This window comes from Dendroctonus ponderosae, unplaced genomic scaffold, assembly GCF_020466585.1.
Source record: "Dendroctonus ponderosae isolate FM_Combo_2020 unplaced genomic scaffold, Dpon_F_20191213v2 Dpon_F_20191213_1, whole genome shotgun sequence".
Classification (NCBI taxonomy): domain Eukaryota; kingdom Metazoa; phylum Arthropoda; class Insecta; order Coleoptera; family Curculionidae; genus Dendroctonus; species Dendroctonus ponderosae.
Genome location: NW_026017110.1, coordinates 51,566,106 through 51,586,784, shown reverse-complemented (window position 1 = coordinate 51,586,784; position 20,679 = coordinate 51,566,106). Strand labels below are relative to the sequence as shown.

Genomic DNA, 20,679 nt, shown 5'->3' with positions numbered 1-20,679 from the left:
AAGTTCATATTTACTGAGATATCGCACTTTGACGCACTAATGAGCAACCCTGTATATCGCGGTCCAGACGTGGTGAATACGAAATGACTAAGGCGGAAGCTTATTGGTAATTATACCAATCATTATATTGTATATTTTCTATTAGACCGATAGTTTTTGGTAATTTTATGCTGATGTTTTTAGAAGGAACATTATTGTGGAGGTTACTTATAATATTTTTTAGCTAGAACTGAATTTATTTCTCACCACGAAACACATTTCAGCATAATTCACATTTAATTACTTACTTAACAAATTGGAAAGTTTGACCAGCACAAACTCATTGAAATATGTTCACAAGATTTCAATTTAAAAATTAAGGGTTTTACTTGCAGGCTTCTCTCAATTTTAAAGCTGGAAGCGGTTATTAAGATGCGACAGAATTAATTTTGACGTGCTTCCAAACTAGACTTTCCGCCTTTACAGAATTTTCCTTAAGATATCGGCAAACTTTAATATTGATATCGCCACACAAGCGCCTTGCTATATCGGTTAGGAGGCATTTGAACATTTACAAAACCTCCTGATACGATTTTTTCGGTATGCTAATGAGATTAAAATGAAACAATGGCGTTCGAGTGAAAAAGAAAAAACACAAAAGAGATTTTCGTTTAAAAGCAAAATAAGCCCCGTTCGTTCCCTTAGTTACTTCGAATACTTTCCTTTCTCGACTGAGTGACTTGAGAAAATCAGACCAACATTTATCAATCACTGTCAGGTTGATAGGAGATGATAGCCAATATGGCGTATCTACATCACTAATCGTTGTAAGGCATTGATGTTTAAAGTTATCAGGAACTAGTTAAATTTGTTTTATCAATAACTAGTTTCCAGTATTAATCATTGAATTTAATAATGCATATAACCAAGCGAAGTTTCCATTTGATCTCTACTCATCTTAGATTAGTCTACTCATAGAGCAGATGAATTTAAAAAAATCTCAAACTGCGAATTGGGGGGGTTTTTGAAGAATTTCCTTTTTATTTATTATACCATTTTTTAGTTGAATATTTTTGTTTTGTTGTCAACATTGAATCACTCACTCTGACCCTGATCTGACTTAGACGGAATTCCCTCACATCTTTTATTACAGATTGATAAATAAAGCTCTTATTTCGCAATAAGAACGAATTATTTATTAAAAAGTAATCAAGAACTATCACCTAGAGGGTATCCTGCGACACAGTTAGGCTCAAGCTGTAAGAGAAAAGTCCAATTAGTAAAGACATTAATTTGAAAAATTACCTTGACGTTTCGATAGCTACTTGAACTAAAAAGAGTATGTTAATAAAGAGTGTAACAATAGTAGGATAATACAATATGTAAAAATTCGCTCTGATAATTCGTCTGTGCAAATTGTAAGTTTTGCAGACTTTGACTTAATATCCTTGTTTAAACTAATAAAGGTAATGTTAGTTAATCATTCTGGTGTAAATTTAATTTGAGTATGTGTTTCTCTGGTCTACTTCAGATTTTAACATAGGTAACCACGTATGACTTAAATTAAATTAATATGAGGCAACACATTATTTTTGAGGCAAAACACCCAACAAAGAGTTTCTAAAAAAAATCTGCATAACTTGAAAAATAATTAATTTTGCGAGACACTTAAAGCAAAATGTATCTCATTATGAAGTTCACGCGATTTAGATTAGAGTAGCAGATTTCTAACAGTGCAAAAAAAGTGTTATTGACGTTTCTTATATTTTCTGACTTAACATGAGTCGGAATACGTGGACTAGATGACCTAAAACGACCGTATTCGGCGAATTTTCCTCATGGGATAACGAAATATGCCAATGGAGAAACAAACAGATTGTATAGTAAAATCAAATTATTGTGCTGCTTTGTAATTTCAGTTTTGACGGGCAGACAGGCTGAAAGTTGCGCCAGTGAATACTTATCTTTTATGCGGTTTAGCTTTTCAGTCGCCATCTACCTATTTACCTGAAATTAACAAGAACATTTTTTCTAGTGCCAAACTTGTCTGTCTAAAACAATTTTGGATTATTGTTCTCTTATAAAACGTTCAATGTCAACGTTCATTAGTGTATGTGTAAAGCTTCTACAATGTTTTTATTTAATAACCCGATTTAAAAAATGGGAGAAAGATTTTCAGGCTTCAATTATTTTATGATTGCAACTTTTTAAAGATTTACTCGGTTACAATACTTTTATCCAAATATTTCAGTTTAATTATACACTTTTGCTGACAGAATGTGCCCCTTCTAAAGTTAGTTACATCTTATACATCTCTGGTGTGTACAGTAAGTGTAAGAGTGTATATCTCCCTGTGAGGGGTACCAACGGTACAGTTTATATAAATAAAAATAATTTTAAGATTGGTAAAAAATAATATATGTATTCTAAAAACAAAACAAAACTTGAGTCATAAGTATCTACTTAAAGAAGACAACTGATAATACAATAGAATGGGTTAAATAATATATGTATATAATATAGGCTTTGCATGCGAAAATGTTTAAGAAGTTAATTTTCATTTAAAAATGAATTAACATTTGAGAATATTTTTGTGGGTGCTTTTTACTAAGTCCAATTCGTCGCTCTTTTATGATAGCACCCGCTTTGGAAAATAATCTCTTGCATGGTACAGAAGTAGCTGCAATGTCAAATTTCAATTTTAATAATATTGCAAATAGAAGGTAATGAGCATCTAAAAGTATATATGTATTTTTATAAATGTGTGTCTAAAAAGAAATGATAATTAATAAATATCGCACCAAAATTAAAGTAATTAAAAAATGCCCGTCTTTTTTTGTTGATGAAACAAGTTCGCCCTAATATTGAGAAATTGAATAATCTCCTACTTGCCTATCTGTTCACTGAACTTCCACCGATCGATAGGGCACCATAGTTTTTGCAATAGCATTTGAATTATCTACGCATGTTATTAAGTGAACAATAACAGTAAATAATCCACATTAACAGTAATACTTATAGACTAAAAGATTTATTACATATCGTCAGAGAACAGTACTTACAGACTAAAAATCCTGAAATATATCAGGACCGAACCTCAACAATATTTCGCTGATCTGACCGCTTATGGTTCCTGGAGAACTGAACAGTAATTCTTATAGACGAAAAGTGATCAACACAATCATCAACGCAACGCGTAACTTAACATGTTTTCTGTTGGCAATTGGTTAGTAGTTACACCTTTATAGCAGTGTTACTTTAGCGGTTACGTTAAATACCGACCTATTCTGCTAGTCATCCATTAGAATAAAATTGAAGAATTTCTATGAAAAAAGGAAAATTTATTTTCCTATAATTTTTTATTCTTCACCCAAAATTTCCTTGAATTTTATCTGAGGTGTTCTGCCGAATTATGTATAAAGTTCTGGTAATTTTTTAAACTATGGACCCTGTGATAATCCCTTCACGATAACTTTTCTAAGTGCTGGTTCTTGAGGATGTATGATTAACGATCACTTTTTGCTTATTCAAATTATTTGTTTGCATATTGCTAACTGGAAATATTTGTTATGTTCTACGCCTTCAGCAACGAAAGTTTAATAGATTTCCCTCTGGTTCAGCACCAACGAATTCATCTACATTTTCAAGCCCGATTTGATATGATTTGTAGAAATATAAGCCTGAAAGAAACTCACCCTTTTAAAAAGGTGTTTTTTAATAAAGCGCTGTGAAAAAAATTATTCGCATTCAAAATATTGAAACCAAACTTGGCCTGATCAAGGCCTTTATCTCATATGCATGAGACTCATATGCAGTCTACAATAGAAAGAACAGCAACAATTATCCAACTAACTAATATTTTATACAGTTTTCTATTTTCAAGCGACAATATACCTATTTACTTCCGTAACAAGCGAAGTTGTACTAGTGCCAAACTTAAATCACAAGCAGAGTCTGGTGAGGAGCCAACTTAATTGCTGAACACAAACGTTCAGCTGAGCAATATTTACTGCTTAATTGGGCTAACAGCAGTATATTAAAATTCGCATTTATATATGAACTGCCAAAATCAGATTTAATTTTGGCAAATCACATACCTTAAACAAAGACTCAACAATATTATCGTATTCGGATGATCCCCAGGCAATTGTAAAGTTAGCAAAGATAAAATGAAGGAGATCTCCTGAAGGCACCTGCAAATTAATTTGATTACATGTGAATAACAAGCTTCAGATTCTCTTCCAAACCTGGTAGACGTTTCAGTCAATAAAAAACTGAGGCCGCACAAGTGATAAACAGTTTTTCCCTTGATTGGAACGGTAAACGAAATGGAATTGGAATGGTACAAGTTATACGATTCGGCTAATTTGAATGCTGTATGTCGAGGACATAAATAATAATTTTATCGTATTTGTATTGGCGGCCTACATATACGGTTGCTCCATTGGTATTGAGCCGATATCCGTAAAAGGAATAATTTATATTTGTGATAAGAAATCTAGGTTAGCGCTTGTGTAAACTTTGGCTTCTAATGCAAATCAGGCAAATTGTAGCTAACCAAACAACCCCGACAACAAACAATAATGGTAAACATTCATTAAGTGATCGAAAAAATTTTAACTAGGTATATTCAAGTGAAAAGTAATAATTTCAACAAGCAATTTAAATGTTATTTCCTAAGCACACCTTCAGCATATTATGTAAAAGTAAACACATACAGACCGCAGCAGCAACTTTATCAGGAACTTTTGACAATGTAGCCTTATTCAAATTACTCTTCAACCAACTTTCATCAAATCGAAATTACATGCAACAACGGCTAATTGCTAATATCAGCCCAGATTTGTACAACTTGCTTAATAGTGAAAACATCGTTTCGTCTGCGGGTCAGTCATTTAAGTTCTATTAAATTTATAATTGATTTTCAGATTTCCGCGGTAAATCAAAATCGTAATTTTCAATCAAACTGTTTGTTTATCTGCCGGAGTTCAAAACTGCCGGCCAACAAACACTAGAAAAGAAATTAAACTCAAGGTTTACTTTCGAAACAATTTATAAATTTTATTTCATTTATCTTATATTGCTGCAGTTGGTAAAATCGGTAAATGTTATTGTTCTCCGGAATAATATTAATTCTGCGGCACCGAATTTTTGCTATTAATAGTTTTCGATATTTTAGTTAAAAGTGATTGGCAATGTACAATTATGATTATTAATTATACACCTACACTATTTTAATTCGAATTGATTGTCAAATGAAAATATCGGAATCAAAGACCACAGTGAACATTAATAAAATTATTCTCAATATAAACCCTTATGGAATAAAATCCTCCGAAACTGAACAGATGCCTACCCGTATGTGTCGAACTACATCATACACACACATGTTAACATGCTGTTCCGAATAACGTAATGTTACATATAACCCTATAATTTTCGTCCTTCTTTCTGAAGGCCTACATAAAGCCCTTCATGCCGACACGAAAGATTTCAATAGAATTTGACCGTAAATAACAGGAAATTAGTATATAAGTTTTTAATAAATGTGTTAGCTTTCAAAGAAGGACAATCACCGCTCAAATTTTCCAGCTTATTGATCCTTTATTAGTTTCTTTGATTTGATTGACGGCCGCAGTATCAAATTATGTCATTTTAGGTACCTAAGTACTCACAATTGTGAATGCTGATCAGCCAAACCAATCTATCCAATGTACTCAACAATTTAAATCATAACATTCCGCCATCTAATTTCCGAAAAAAACCGCAACATCGGTGTTTTTAAATTGATCGAATTGGTAATTGGACTATTTGGCGTTCCCCGCAGGACAATTTTTACACATTTAAATTTACCAAGCATATGCCAATGAGGCTATGCAAATATTAAAACGCATTATTGGGGCAAAGAGGATATTGTTGTAATTTTAAAACACGTTTCGTATGGATTATGCGTGGTATTTTGATTTTAATACTGTTCAACGGCTCATAAAGGGCACCACCCATTTATTATTGGATTTCGACGATAAATACCGGTAAAACATAAATTTTACTACTGTAATTTATAAGCAGATTTGCTTTGGAACTCTGTTCGGTTTCGCCGCCATTTGGACTAATAAAAAAATAGAGTGCTATCGAATGGATTGGTACAAGTTTGTGATTAGTACCTCTACGGGGTCATTCAAAATTGGCGTTGTTTCTCTGGAGGTGTTGTCTGCAAGGGTGTGCTAAAGGGTTATTTTTCTAGAACAGGTTACAACGTTCCAGTTGCACTTTGGTGTTAGGTTCCAAAATGCGGTTTCGAAAGTAATATGTTAATTTTGAAATTTTTCATTACAAACTCGCAATGATGATGGTAGAACTCGTGATGATAATTAATGACTTAGTTTATAACAGATACTACTTTATATATATAGTTAAATAATACTTAGCATTGGTGTGCTAAAAATAATTCTAAAAGCAAAAACACATGGGTCATAACTAACGACCTAAAGGAAGAAAAGCTGATAATAAAATCGAATGGTTTAAATAAAATATACGGTTTGTATGCCAAGCTAATTTTCATTGAGTTCTAGGTTTCTAGTTCTTCGCTCGTTTTGCAAAATAATCTCTCGCATGGAAAGTATAAGATACCTGTGTTTTTTTTTGTTATGAAACAAGTTTGTCAAAATCTTGAAAAATTGAGTAATCTTATTGTCTATCATTTAACTGAACTTCCTCTGATTGATGGTGCACCATAGTTTTTTAAAAGCTTTTCAATTATTTACGCGTTTTATTAAGTAAATAATAACATTAAATAATCCACATTAACAGTAATGCTGATATACCAAAATTGCTGAATTATATCATCACCGAACTGCATAATATTTCTCTGATCTGACCGATTATGGATCCTGGAGAACTGACCAGTAATTCTTATAGGCGAGAGGTGATAAACACAATCGGCCATCTCTAGTTGCCTGGGGGCGTTTTGAGAGTACAGAAAGAATGGTAAAAAATTAATTGTTAGTAAAAACTGAGATATTTGACAAAACTAGATCAGAAGGTATCCCAAAAAGTGGTATCCCAAAAACCATGGAAACGAAACGTGACAATAAGGTCGATAAGGACAAAAGAAAAATTTAACAGGAATTGGTAAATAGGGAACGTACTTTTTAGAAATTTTAATATTGTTATCATAACCTCGAATTGATGTGTATATAAATAAACATGAATTTCTGTCTTTAACTCCAAACAAGTTAGTGCCTGTGTAATCACTTTATGAAACACTCTTCTCGAGCAGCTTTTCATATTCGGTTAATTAGCTCTTGCTCCATTTATACCAGTGTTCAGTAAACCAGTGGTTTAATGTGTCCTTGTGCTGTGCGTATCTTAAATACGTGGTAGGAATGTAGTCCTTCCTCGGTCTTTATTTGGTGTGTGGAAAAGGGTCAGTTATTGTGGAAAGCTCCGAGTACCCCTGGAAGGCTGTGCTGCAATTTTCTGCAATATCTGTTCTTCTGTGTCTGGAAAAGGGTGAGTTGTTCTGGAATGCTCTGCGTACCCCTGGACGGCTCTGCTGCAAATATCTGCAATACCTTTTCTTCTGTGTCTGGAACCGCACATGTATTGTCGTCCACTATTTTCCTGGAGCCAATAGTCCAGTGTTTCTAGCCCTTTGTTGCCGTAAGTTCTTACAGCTTCTGCTATGTTACTGTAGCATTTACCCATAACTAATCGCAAATTCGCAAATTCAATGTGGGTGCACATTTAAAATAAACCTCAAAGTAAGACACAGATTGACAAAAGCTTGCTGTTATTTACACAGGCTATCTACTTGCAACTATCTGTTAATAACAAGGAACATCATTGCCGCTTTTACTTTTCATCAAAAAAATGTAGAAGAGAACTCTTTTAATATAAAAATTTTTCGTAATTTGAAGCAAAGATTGTAATTTTTCGTTTCGAATGCTTAAGTACTCCAATAGACTACGAATCAAACATGGGACCATTTCAAAATAATGCTTAATAACAAAGCTGAGATGCCATTTTCAACTAGAAAGTTTCCAAAGATATTAACATATCTTCTAGAACTTTTCGAAAAAAAATTCAATATTTTTCCCGTACTCTCCGAGTGAGCCCCTATTACCCCCTTAAAAGGAATGACGCAAATTTTGATTAACCGTGTATCATTGAGGAGAATTCTTATCTTAAAAACTTTTTTCTTGAACATTTTTTTTATTGTTATAGCAATCTAATACAGTATACTAAGAAGCCATTTGTCTTTAACTTAATCTACTACATTAAAAAACACAAAGCACACACATCCTCTGATAGTCACTTTGTCTGTTATATTCAGTACATCGGTTTGACATGTACTCTGTCACAAATTCTTGCCTTCTAAACCAGTTCGAATGGTTTAGTTCTTTTAAGTCTTCTCTGTATTTCCGCATTATCCAGGAGCTTGAGTGCCTCAGGATTCACATGCTGATGGAGTCGCTGTTCATGATTCTGTGCATACTTTTTGATGACGTTATCTACTGTTCCTCCATCTAAGTCGTTATGTAGATTTTAATTTTTTATATACCATGGTGCATCAACGATTCTACGTAGGACTTTATTCTGGAAGCGCTGGATGATTTTTCTATTGCTCTGTTTGGTGCAGCCCCAAAGTTGCACACCATAAGTCCACACTGGCTTGAGGACTTGATTATGCTGTACTTCAGATTCTTCCTGTTTCTTCTTGACGTGTGGTTTCCATCTGAGTTTTGTATCGAGGGTTATGCCTGGATATTTAGCTGCATTCCCATATGGTACAATCTTGTCACTAATGTAAACTGGTTTGTCGTCTATTCGTTTGTTGGTGAAGTCGTTATGGACCTGTTTTTTTTTTCATTTAATTTGATGCGCCAGTTCAGGGTCCAACGTTGACCCTCATCTATAGCTGCTTGGAGTTTTTCAGTAAACTGCATATTGCTGTCGCCTATCGCTAGGATTGCAATGTCATCGGCGAATGTAGCAACAACATTTTGATCAGCAACAGTAGCTTGACGTAATTCTTCTTCAACCCCACTCACGCTGACATCATCAGAGCCTACTGGCAGATCCGATGTATATAGTAGATAAAGTATTGGTCCCAATACACTGCCCTGTGGAACCTCTGCTTGAATTTCTTTTAGATCAGAGTAAGCATTGTCTTGTCTGACTCTGAAGTACCTCTCAGTTACGTAAGATTTCAATACTTGTGAGTATTGAACCGGAAGCAACTTTTCAAGTTTACGGATCAAACCTTCGTGCCAGACTTTATCGAAAGCCTGTGCAACATCTAGGAATATAGCTGAGCAAACTTTCTTCTCTTCCAGCGAATTTGATCATGATCACTTCTGCCACCTTCCATAACTGTGGGACGCACTGAAGTCGAAATGAGGTACTGATCAGGTTGGTGAGCTTAATCAATGCTTTTTTCGGTAATCCTTTGAGGATCTCTCCTGTGATTAAGTCGAACCCAGGATTTTTCGGATTGACATTAGTTTTTATTTCTTTAATTACTTCAGTCAGAGTGACAAACGGGATTTCTCCTTCTTCCTGCTGTGTAATACAAGGCAATTTTTCTGCGTTATCCACAGCAAATCTTCTGGCTTTTTGCTCATTGCTTTTAGCCCAGCTCCCGTCTGCATTTTTGATTGGGGATGCATGCATGATTGGTCTTTGCAGGTTTTTGGTAGCTTTCCATAGCGAATATTCTGTTCTAGAATCATTAGTAAGTTTCCGTAGGAACTTGCCAAAGGTATCGTTCTTCATCGACAAAGACAATAACGTAACGCTAAACTCCTGCTCCTCAAATTTGCTCGCTACCTCCTTAAACATTCTGCTGTCCTGATACAAATCGAAACTTTCGTGTGCCAGCAAAATTACGCCAATAGAGAACATCTGCATTGACAAAAATAATAACGTAACGCTCAACTCCTGCTCCTCATATTTGATCGCTACCTCCTTAAGGCAATTTCGAATTAGAACAGAAATTGATATAGAAAAGTTCTTTGAACATATTTATTTCAGCCAAGTTTTACAATACTTCTTACTGCTACTTATTCTACGGATCCTTAATGCTAACATCTTGTTGTTTTAAGTGACATCGTTTAACTTAATCTAACTTATTCTAACCTAAACCTAAACCTAACCTAACACATCCTCTCTTGCTTCCTAAGCTAACTTAAGTCTAGCCCATGGTCCTCGTTGTGAATAGAAAAGTTACCTGGACGTTTTGATAGCAAATCTGTTACCGTTCTCAAAACCTACGGCAAAAGGAATATATTATTAACTTGTTTAACAAGGCTAAATTAATGGAAATTGCTCTTAGTTTTCGATCTTTTACAAGTTAAGTTGTCAATGTTTTTAGTTTGATTTGAATATCTTGTTTTAAAAAGGTAAATAAAATTAATTAAGAATTTTTGAACATTTTAATTAAGGTGGATGTTTCTTTGGTCTACTTCAAAATTTAGGTTACGAAGTATGACTTAAATTAAATGAACATGAGGTTTCAACACAATTACCTTATAGTTAAGATAATACGGTAAGAAACGCATAAAATGCATCACTTTGTAAAGAAATTTTGCAAAATTTCTGTTCGTTGTCGTTTGTTTCTTCTTTTTTTGATCAGCATTCTAGTTCCAATGCACGCATCTGAAAATAAAAATGAAATATCATTTCAGTGAACGTAGCAAAAGGCATTTATTTTTCATAACAAAAAATATTTGTATTTCAAATATTACCATAATCACCTGAAGAAGGAAACGTTGGATAGGCGTTTCTTCTACGTAATTTAATGAAGTTATATCAGCAAATAAAGCCTATTGTACTGAAAGTTTCAATGGATGATTCTCGATTAGTTTCCTTAGGCAGTTCCTTACGCAAGATTTTCGATTCTACAGAAACAATATTTTGTGCCCTGGTTTCCTAATTTTCTTTTGTTTAAAGTTCTGAATGGCATTTACCCACCTATGAACGCCTCTGTTCATAATTAAACCTTCTCAGCCTTCAGTAAATTAAGACAACCTTACTTGAAAATTACTACATATATCTCCTTCGAAGTCAAAATCAGAAATGTTCGATGTTGCGTAAGTTATTAAGAGTAGTGGCATGATGAATACGTATGAAGCACATTTCTTTAGATTTTGAAATAGAATCATGAATTGCAAATAATATACCTAATAGAAAGGAAAGGGGCTCGACGTCTCGCAGGTATTTGTCTAATTGAAGCTTGGGGTGTTAATGACGACACTCAATATTCAACATTAGGCTGAATTTTCCACAAACCGAAGCAGTCGATATTGGAAGCACGCAGAATTCCAGATTTATCTGTCACGGGGAGACATAAATTAAGTTTATCAACGACTCAAATCCCAATGTGATAAAAGTGATCAAAATTGTATAGGGAAAATGACAAATTAATATAGGATCAAAGAAAGTAAACGTTACCACATTATCGGAAGCTTTGAGAATTAAAATAGAAAAGCAACCGTTCTTTTCGTTGAGTGATAAGGCAGAGTTATAGCTTGACAAAAATTTACGTCTGAAAAATTTACGAAACCGGGTGCACGTGTTGCCTTACAGCCGAAATGTTGTCCCGATAATTATGTTGATGAAAATAAAGATTTACAGTTTTTGTTATTTCGTTAATACGAATTTAGAATATTACTAATTTAAGTTAATACAGTTCAATATTATTCTTTTTGCAAGAGCCTTGCGAAAGTCTTGGTCTTGCGAAAGACTCTTGCTTGAACTGAGGGCCGAATTCAAGAACACTTCACTCATAACTCCTGATGATACTTTCATCGATCTCCTGGTTGGTGTCAATGGCAACATTATGAAGCACTGCTGTAGCAGCAATAATTCTGACGGTATGTCGTAATGACGTTTGCAAGTACTTTGCTAAACATTTAAAACGACCTTTCCCTACACTAAAAGCGCGTTGAACGTTGAACATTCCTTGTTAAAATATGTGCGTTGTTATATCGCTGCTCGGCTCGTCTTATTAGGCTTTTCATTGGAGTATACATATACCTATCCTGGACACTCTCCAGCATAAGCATCTCCCAATAAAATCCCTGGTAAGCAGCCATTTTCCAATCGCATACATAAGGAACTACAATACAAAATATCTTCTATAATGAGCAGAGCCTGGTCAACGAATAACAATTATATCTAAGCTTTAAGTTTCCAGGCCCAGCTAAAGCTTGTACGTTTAATTAAATCCTTCTTTCCTATTGCTCCAAAGATGAGCATTTGATCCACCTGAGATTACTATTTCCATGTATGTACCATCTATACACCCAATCACTGCAGGGAAACTTGAAATTTGATGAAACTTTCGGCATTTAATTAGTCACAATCCACCAAAATAAATCTTGAGTACGCTATATGGGACGAAAAGCCACACTCATTAAACTTTAGTCACTCATTTAAAAAAATGAGATGAGTCTGATTTTAATATGAGTGATGCTTGAGTGTCGTTCTTGAATTCGGGTCTTGTTCTGATTGACTAGCACCGATTCCTTCTAAAATATGTATCTGTACCTATACTGAAATGTTCTGTGAAAATAAATTAAAAAATTGTCCTCAATATTTATAGAGAACTTCATCAATTTGGTATCATTTACGTCCGAATAATGAATGAATCCTGGTAAAAGTAAATCATGGTCTTTTCGAGCTTATTACTTTTTAGCCAAGTTAAAATATTTCCCACTTTCTTATGGTGAAGTGTTCTTGCTTGACAAAATTGTTCTAGCTTGACAACTGAGAATTTTTTGAAAAAGCAGTCAAAACCTTCACGGGACTGAAGAGATTGTGCTAAATAGTAAGTGGTATAATGTGCAGATTTCGCCTTAGAGCAGAAATCTGAGCATATGACCATGATTTTCACAAAGCGAAATGGAAGGAAATAGTTAGACAATAGACGCAGAAAGCCATTCAGAGCGGTAAATGGTCCGTGAAGCAAATTGTTTATCTGTAATTTATTGGCGAACCTCAAATGTATGAACAAAGCAAATTGAATATTTTTGGCACTTGTCCCGAATCTGGTAAAAGTAGAGGCATAATTGGCGTTCATCGTTCTGCATGAAAAAAAAAACAAAAGAGCGTGCACGCAGCATCGACAGGCGCCTCCGGACCAGAAGAGCACCGTTCCACCATTTTGCTCATATACATTCGCGAATGGAACAAAGGATTGGATACGAGAACATAACTGGATTAAGTTTCGCCAAAGCAATTTGTATGGCCCTTATTACCGGCCTGGTTACATAGCTCTTCTACCAGCGAATCAAGCCAATTCAATTAGTACGCTCACTGGCAAACTTAATATGCTAAGTAAAGTAGTCGCGAATTTCGGAGACTTCGAACAAGCAATGCAATGGATTTCAGTTTACATTGTAATATCGTGGCTTGAAAATTATGTCGCAGGAAGCTTATTAATACCAAGACATTCCGCCCTTAAAGCTGAGATTCCCTCACTTAATAATTGTTTCAGGAAACCATGAAAACATAACAACTTGTCAGAATCGTGTTGAAACTGAATCAGGACAGCAAAACATCCCACGTACTGCGCGCCACATTCTATCAAACTCACGACATGTCTGAAACGGCCATTCATTATTTTGCATTTATTAAGATCTTCTAATCTGTGGCGTATCAGTACCCTAAAAATAGCCATGCTTTCGAAAAGCTGCATTAAGAACTTCCTGTAGTCATTCCTGTTATCTACTACATTAAATTTCAGTATTTTCTTCATTTTGTCACTTCATTTAAGATAAAAACTCGGTCTCTGCGTTTGATATATCATATATCAAACGATATTTATCTTAATAGCGCGCGAAAAGTTGGTCTGACCAAATATAAAACATTGACTAAATGATAATAAAATATTTATTGGAAACAGGGTCCTATTCATGGTTGTTTCATATCCATATTTAAACTTTCATGTGACTCCAATGACAATATCTTTATTTGTAATAGGAACATTTTATTGGCTTGAGCACCAGCGTGGCTAGACATGAAAAAGCTATCAATAGAAATTTAATAGTTAATGTATCTTCAATATATATCAGTCACAGTTCCAGAAACAAGACAGTCTCAGTACTTTTTCACGTTGCATTTTCAAGCAATACCTGAGAGATAATTTACAACTTTCGAAGGTTGGAACAATCTTCGAAAAAACTAATTTTTGGTGAGCGTATCAATAACTGCTAATAAATATTACAGTAAGTTGCCCCGAGTACTTGAAAGGTATATTTTTAAACAAGCAGCCATCTCAATGTTGAAATGGATCGATTCGTTTATAAAATTCAATTACGTACACCGATAAAACATAATTTTCCAATTTCCAAGTGCGTACACACCCAAACAATTTCGTAAAATTAACGTTAGCAAACATTCATTTTTGTCAGCAAATTAAAACGAAAATGGATAAAATGAATCTGTGTAATCACTTGATGAGGATTACACGTTGAATTAAGAGTAAATTTTCCACATGTGGATTTCTTGTTGAGCGAACTAGCTCAATTAATTAATTAACCGTTTAATTCTGCAATAAATCTGTACATCAAAAAGTAGATTTCATCCTACTATGTTGAATTAGTGTTTGCCTTAATGCAACAATGAGTAATTTAACGGCTAATTAGTTAACAAAAAACTGGATAATAGGCTTAATAAATTTACGTCATCGTAATATAGCTCATCGGAAAAAGTTAATCTGGAATCGCTAATTGCGTTCATTCCCTATCTGTCGATCATTTTCAAATCAAATACTAATTCCTTTCGGACATATTTCTAACGTTATAAGAATTTTTAGTTTTTTTTTAATTCCACTTGTCAAATAATCAGTTTTTGCGGGTTTAAGTCGCCTGATTTAAGAGCAACAGGCGAAAATTAATTCCTAATCTCTAAAGAGTTAAAGGCACAAATATGCAACTAAGCAAGTCGGTTAAAAGTTGATCAACTCATATCTGGAAATGATACAGTTGTTTTTCAAAGAGCATCCCATAAACTTTCCTTTGTTAGTTAGGTTTAATCAAAAAAGTCCTATCTTTTAAAGAGTTAGAAGCACAAATATGAGAATGAACAAGTCCGTGAGCGCCGAAGATTAAACAACTCCAAACTTGTGAGTTTTTTTCGTTTGTAGGGTCTTTGGAAATGGAAACAAATGGCCGCGAAAGCCAATTTCGTTTGATTCAAAATCTAATTTTTCAAAAACGGTTGAAAATACCGTAGGACTTTTTTGAAATATCGTCCTACCAACTAGGACTTGGTAACTCAGTGAATTTTTAGGAGTTGGTGCTGTAAATCAGTTGCTTTGCAGGGAAAATGGTGATGAACTTTTTTAGTTGTTTTTAGATTTACTTTAAGGGTCATTTATTAATAATATTTTTAAATGTTCTTAAAGGTTCAGAATTTTCCACATTTTGGCAAAGTTACTCTTTCTTCGAAACGCTCAATTTTCTAAAGTTTCACTTAAAAATACTGATAATCTTAGGGTAGTTCCCGCAAAAGATTATAAAATAAATTTTATTAGAACACTCACCTCCTTCGTCGCATTGCAAACAGTTTTGAAATTTGTTTCGAGCCACAAAATTTGGGACAAAAATGAAATAATTTTTTATCAAACAAAGAAGAGACGAAGCGAAAGTTTAAACAATTTTTTTTTGGAAAACTCGTCACCCCGATGCATCTGAACAGTCTAGACTTTGTTAAAAAAAACTGTGGTTTATTAGTTATGACTGGATTTTTCTTTACTTTCCTTACTAAAGCGTAGTAAGCGTTTGTGAGTCAAACGCTTACTTTAAAATATTGACAATCTATAGCGAAAAATTACCAGATAATTCATAGCTTTGCAGAATTTTTACGAAAACGTTTTTCAGCGTCAAATTCGGGACAAAAACGAAAATAAATTTCTTCTTTCCCGAAAATATTTATTATCACATTACTAAAAGTTTTTAATCGAAACCGCAAAAAACCGTTATTTTCTGATGCTTTTCTTCTTTTCTGACAATCATGGGGACTTTTCAGCAAAACAATTCTAAATAGTTTCGTTAGAAAATTCGCCTCATTCATCGCTTTGTAGGGAATTTTAGAAAACTCCTTTCACCTCTAACTTTGTATCAAAACCTTACTAATTTTATTTAGTGTTTTACCGAAAGTAATTTAATTAATATTGCCTTGAAAAAACGAAAAAAGAGCAAAAAGTTACAAAAATTATTTGGAAAATTCGCCACCAGACTTTCTTAAAGACAGGTTTCTTAAAAATTTGAGGTTTTTACTTTCTATGCAAAAAACGCATGATTTTTTAAAGTTTTATTTAAGAATTTTGACAATCTTCAAGCATTTTCTGCGAAAAATTATAAATTAAATTTTATGGACACTCGCCTCTTTAACCGCTTCGTAAAAATTTTTAGAAAATCTTTTGCAGCTTTGAATTTTAAACCAAACCCTAATCATTTTTTCTGGGCTATTTTCCAAAAATATTTCTACGAACAGAACAAGCAAAACTTTATAATCAATTATTTGGAAAACTCGTCACAGTCATCGCTGTGAATATTTTGCGTTTTTTTAATTCCTGTTTCTTCCCTTTCAACGTTTTACGGTAAAATAGTGGCAAACTGACAGCCTATTAAGCAAAAAATGAGGAGATTGATTACCTGTTTTACCTTTAAATTTGGAACAAAATTGGAACAAAGTTATTTTGTTTTTTATGGCAAAAAATTCAGTTTTCTTTAAAAGTGATCAAAGAAAGCAAAAGCATGTAATCAATTATTTGGAAAACTCGACACCCTCAGTCATGTGAATAATTTTTAAAATTACTTAAAAATTTCCAGTTTTCATCGTTTTAGACCAAAAACCAAAAATTCCAGTTTCGGGTCTCGTAGAGCTTTAATCCGCTTTAGTTAATTAAACTTAAGAGAGGGCAAGTCAGCACAGTGTTACCCAGGCCTACTACCAACTATCTTTTGATTTAGTTTAATCAAAAATTCTGCTGAATGAAAGAAAGAAGTTTGTTCCAATCCAATTCCTTGATTGGACGCAACATCATTATTACCATGAATGCTCACGCAGAAACGAGCAAGCTCTATAAATACATGCCAGTCGGTTCAGTAAATCTGTTTGCTATCGGAAACAAAATTTATCACCCTCCATTACGAAATCGTTAACATTTAAATGCATTGAATTTGTTAAATCAATAAAATCTCCTAAATTTATCCAAAGATATTGCACTAACTCTGCCCGATATTAAGTATTGCAAATTAAGCTTACTCTATCTCTATAGTATGTGGCTATTTGTTAAATAGTTACCAACTCAACTTCATTTGAAACAAAATTGAGGTGTACTATATGTGCATATGTTTGCAATGCAACTGTTCCCATCCTAAAGCTTTCTTCAAGGATTTATTTAACATCCTTGATGAAAAATGAAAACCCTTTGTTCTTCTTGTTAATATTTGAATGCACTACGGATACAAAATTGTATTATAAATTAAATAAACTCTGAACAATGTAAAGATAATCTTGATGTAAATATACACAATTGCAAAGATAAAAAAGTTCGCTAAGATATAAATATAGTGTGCGACAGTAAAAATTTTATCCCATCACCAACATATTCCAATTCTGATGCATTCAAAGACAGCCGTATAATCCTGTTAATGGTCCCTTTTCCATGTCTTTATGGTATTAGGTGTATGTGAGAACCACAATGAATTTTATGAAAATTATTCTAACATCAAAGTGTTTGGAATAAAAGCCATCCCGACCGGAAGACACCTTAATGTGTCGCTTTTAATTCACACCTTTTCGCTTTTTGATTCATCTTTCCCTTTGTAGCGTATTTCTTGATTTTTCTACTAGATAACTACATCAATGTTCCTGAATTGCATACATGACAGAACGCGAAATTATTTGAGTATTTTCTTTGGCAAGAGAAACTTTGAATATATTAGATTTGCAGCAGAATGTACTTGCTTAATGTTAACTGCCAAGGGGATTTTCTTCGTTTCTAAATTTGACAATAATTTGTTTGCCTTTACGAAGTCCATGTAGATGATTCCAAAATGAAATAGGTTTCGTAATTATCATATGTAACGTTGAAACAGTCTATTGAATTGTTGTGAACAACGATTTCCAGACAAACGCACAGTTGATTTTCCGTGAGAAATGTTTTAAAGTATTTACTTAGTTAGGTCCACTAACATGCTCAAAAATCTCAATCAATAACATTAGGATAAATCGCTTTCTAATAATTCAGTGTCGTTTAATAAATAAAAAGTTTTAAACGTGATTATTTCCAATTCGTAATTACATAAGTTTCATTTCAACAGGAAGTTCGTTCTTCCTTAAACTTATTGATAAAGTTTATCTGACAATACCCAAAATGAGACGTGAGACGAGTAATATTAATTAAGCAAATCTTGATTTCAGTCGATTGTAAAAATGTAATTAATTTTATACAGTGGCGTTCATAGTGTGGGAAGAAGGACAACATCATGGCTGAGGAACTTGAGAGTGTGGTTCAACAAGTCGTCTGCTCAACTGTTTCGCGCTGAAGTAAATAAGATCATGATAGCTAATCTACTGGCCAGCATCATTGTCAACAATCGTGACGGTCACGACACCTGAAGAAGAAGAAGAGTTCACAAACTGTGTTTTCATAACTTACATTGACAAATTTTTATATTTTAAACATGTTTAAATGTTGGCTCAAATTACCAAAATTATTATGTAAAACAGTTATTAGCAAAATAAATAAATGTTTGCTTATATTTGTGTTTGCAGATGCTCATTCTACTTTGATTATGTCAGCATGATTTGTATAAAGCTATAATCGCCTTTTCAGCACCTAAAGTGAAAACAACAAAATTGCGGAATAAACGCTATATGCGAACATTTTAAAAGAGAATAAAATAGCGAGCTTAATTAACTCCTAAACAAACCTTTGTCTAGCAAAACTTTAATCAAATTTGTTTTAGCATGCATCGGTGACCCTTTTGTAATATTCGCCTAACCATTAACAAAATATAAAGAGACGGAGCTAATTGTGTTAAACAAACAGAATGAATTCTTATTTGTTGCCGCAATATTATCTTTTCATAATGACTCTCACTTTCGCTCATAATAGATCACTTTCATGTAAGTACTCTAAATCCATTAACCTGTAGAGTACAATCAATTTAAAGTACAATTATTTTCGTATCTCAAGTCCACCTGGTAGAATCCAAGTAAATAATCCTTTTTAATGGATTAAATTCCGTTCTCGATGATGAAAGAGTAAAATTTATGCAGACATTGGAAATTTCCATTTTTGCTATTTGTGGTCGCAAATTCTGATTTAGCTCTTGACAATAACGAATAATATGGTTTCTAGACATGTTAGATAAAACCAGGATTGCACGATATGCTTCCTCTATTGGAAATGATATAGGAGAGTAATCAAATCAGATTTATACCTGGAAATAACTGTCTTCCTACTACGAGTAGTCTGGTTTTAGCAAAGCATAACTTTTTTCACATTTCGCATTTGCGTATACTATAAGACGGACACTTTATACAACTGTATATAAAATGTTACAATCGCGTTTCATTTTTAACATTTTCGTACTAAAGACCTTTTGAAATAAAAAATAAAAGATTGAGCCAATATGCTTGGGGCGTCTGATTCGAAATTGCCCATAACTTCGCCAATTATCCGTTTGGTTCGAACTTAGGAAAAAGACATTTGCCAAGTTTCGAAATACTATAAACGTTTATAACCGTCATTATTAATCCTGCTTTGTTATAATCTAGAAAAAGAAAAAACAATTCCTTTTTTTATGTTAAGTATCACATTTGAATGTCAAAGAATGCGATGGATAACAGCCGTTTGAAAAATTATAAATTCATAATTTGGCAGAATCAAAATTACAGATTTAGGCCAGGAGCGTTACATACTGGCCTGGCTCTAACTTGACGTAACTTAGGTAGATATCTATTGAAAATATCGAGGTGCACTAGCTTGGAAAGGTGTGCTAATAAACAAACAACGAAGAAGTGGGGAAAAAAATTTAAAATATCGTTTCTTTCCGGAAAAAATCGTATACAACTCGGTTAGGTAAAAAATTCTGAACTTGCTTCTAACAACAATTTCTAAATTTTCTAAAAAACTCGGGTCGCGTAAAATGAATGGAGCTCAATCTCAGAGACGTTGAGACAGACTCAAACTAGAGATTTTATATACTTTACATCAAAGCATACTGCGTACCTCCGTATCGAATGAATCACTAAATAGTAATAAAAACATTAAAGATTAATATATTCAACCGATATAAAATGACACTTCTTGATGATTATATGGATCAAATAATAGAATTTTGTGAAGCAACGTGAAACCCTCACGCAAATATTTTGTTAGACGAGTACTTTAGTTATGAGTGTATACAGGGTTGCTCATTAGTGCGTCAAAGTGCGATATCTCAGTAAATATGAAGTTTACAAGAAAATTCGTCCAACGAAAGTTTTTCACGTTTAAAAGGTCCACATTCTAAAATTACTTTCCAATATACAGGGTGCATCATAAACGTGTGGTAGTTACCAACTCTGGTTTTTTAAATGGAACCCCCCCTTTTTTTTGTTATTTTCAGATTGGCCGTTCAATTTTAATTTATGTTTGTTTCAACCGTTTTACCTGAAAAATTTACGATTTCCGAG

At 33.6% G+C, this 20,679-nt stretch overlaps 1 protein-coding gene and 1 long non-coding RNA gene across 3 annotated transcripts in view; one reads left to right on the top strand and one right to left on the bottom strand.

Moving 5' to 3' along the window:
- Window positions 1-20,679, top strand: part of LOC109537191 (hemicentin-2) — a 295,811-nt gene that overhangs the window by 191,760 nt on the left and 83,372 nt on the right. The window lies entirely within an intron of this gene.
- LOC125505375 overlaps window positions 10,189-20,679 on the bottom strand; it is a 47,065-nt gene continuing 36,574 nt past the window's right edge. Inside the window, exons 2-3 of the long non-coding RNA XR_007282133.1 lie at window positions 10,509-10,638; window positions 10,189-10,250 (exon numbers count right to left, since the gene is read on the bottom strand). This is a non-coding gene — a long non-coding RNA (uncharacterized LOC125505375). The remainder of the gene's footprint in view (window positions 10,251-10,508; window positions 10,639-20,679) is intronic.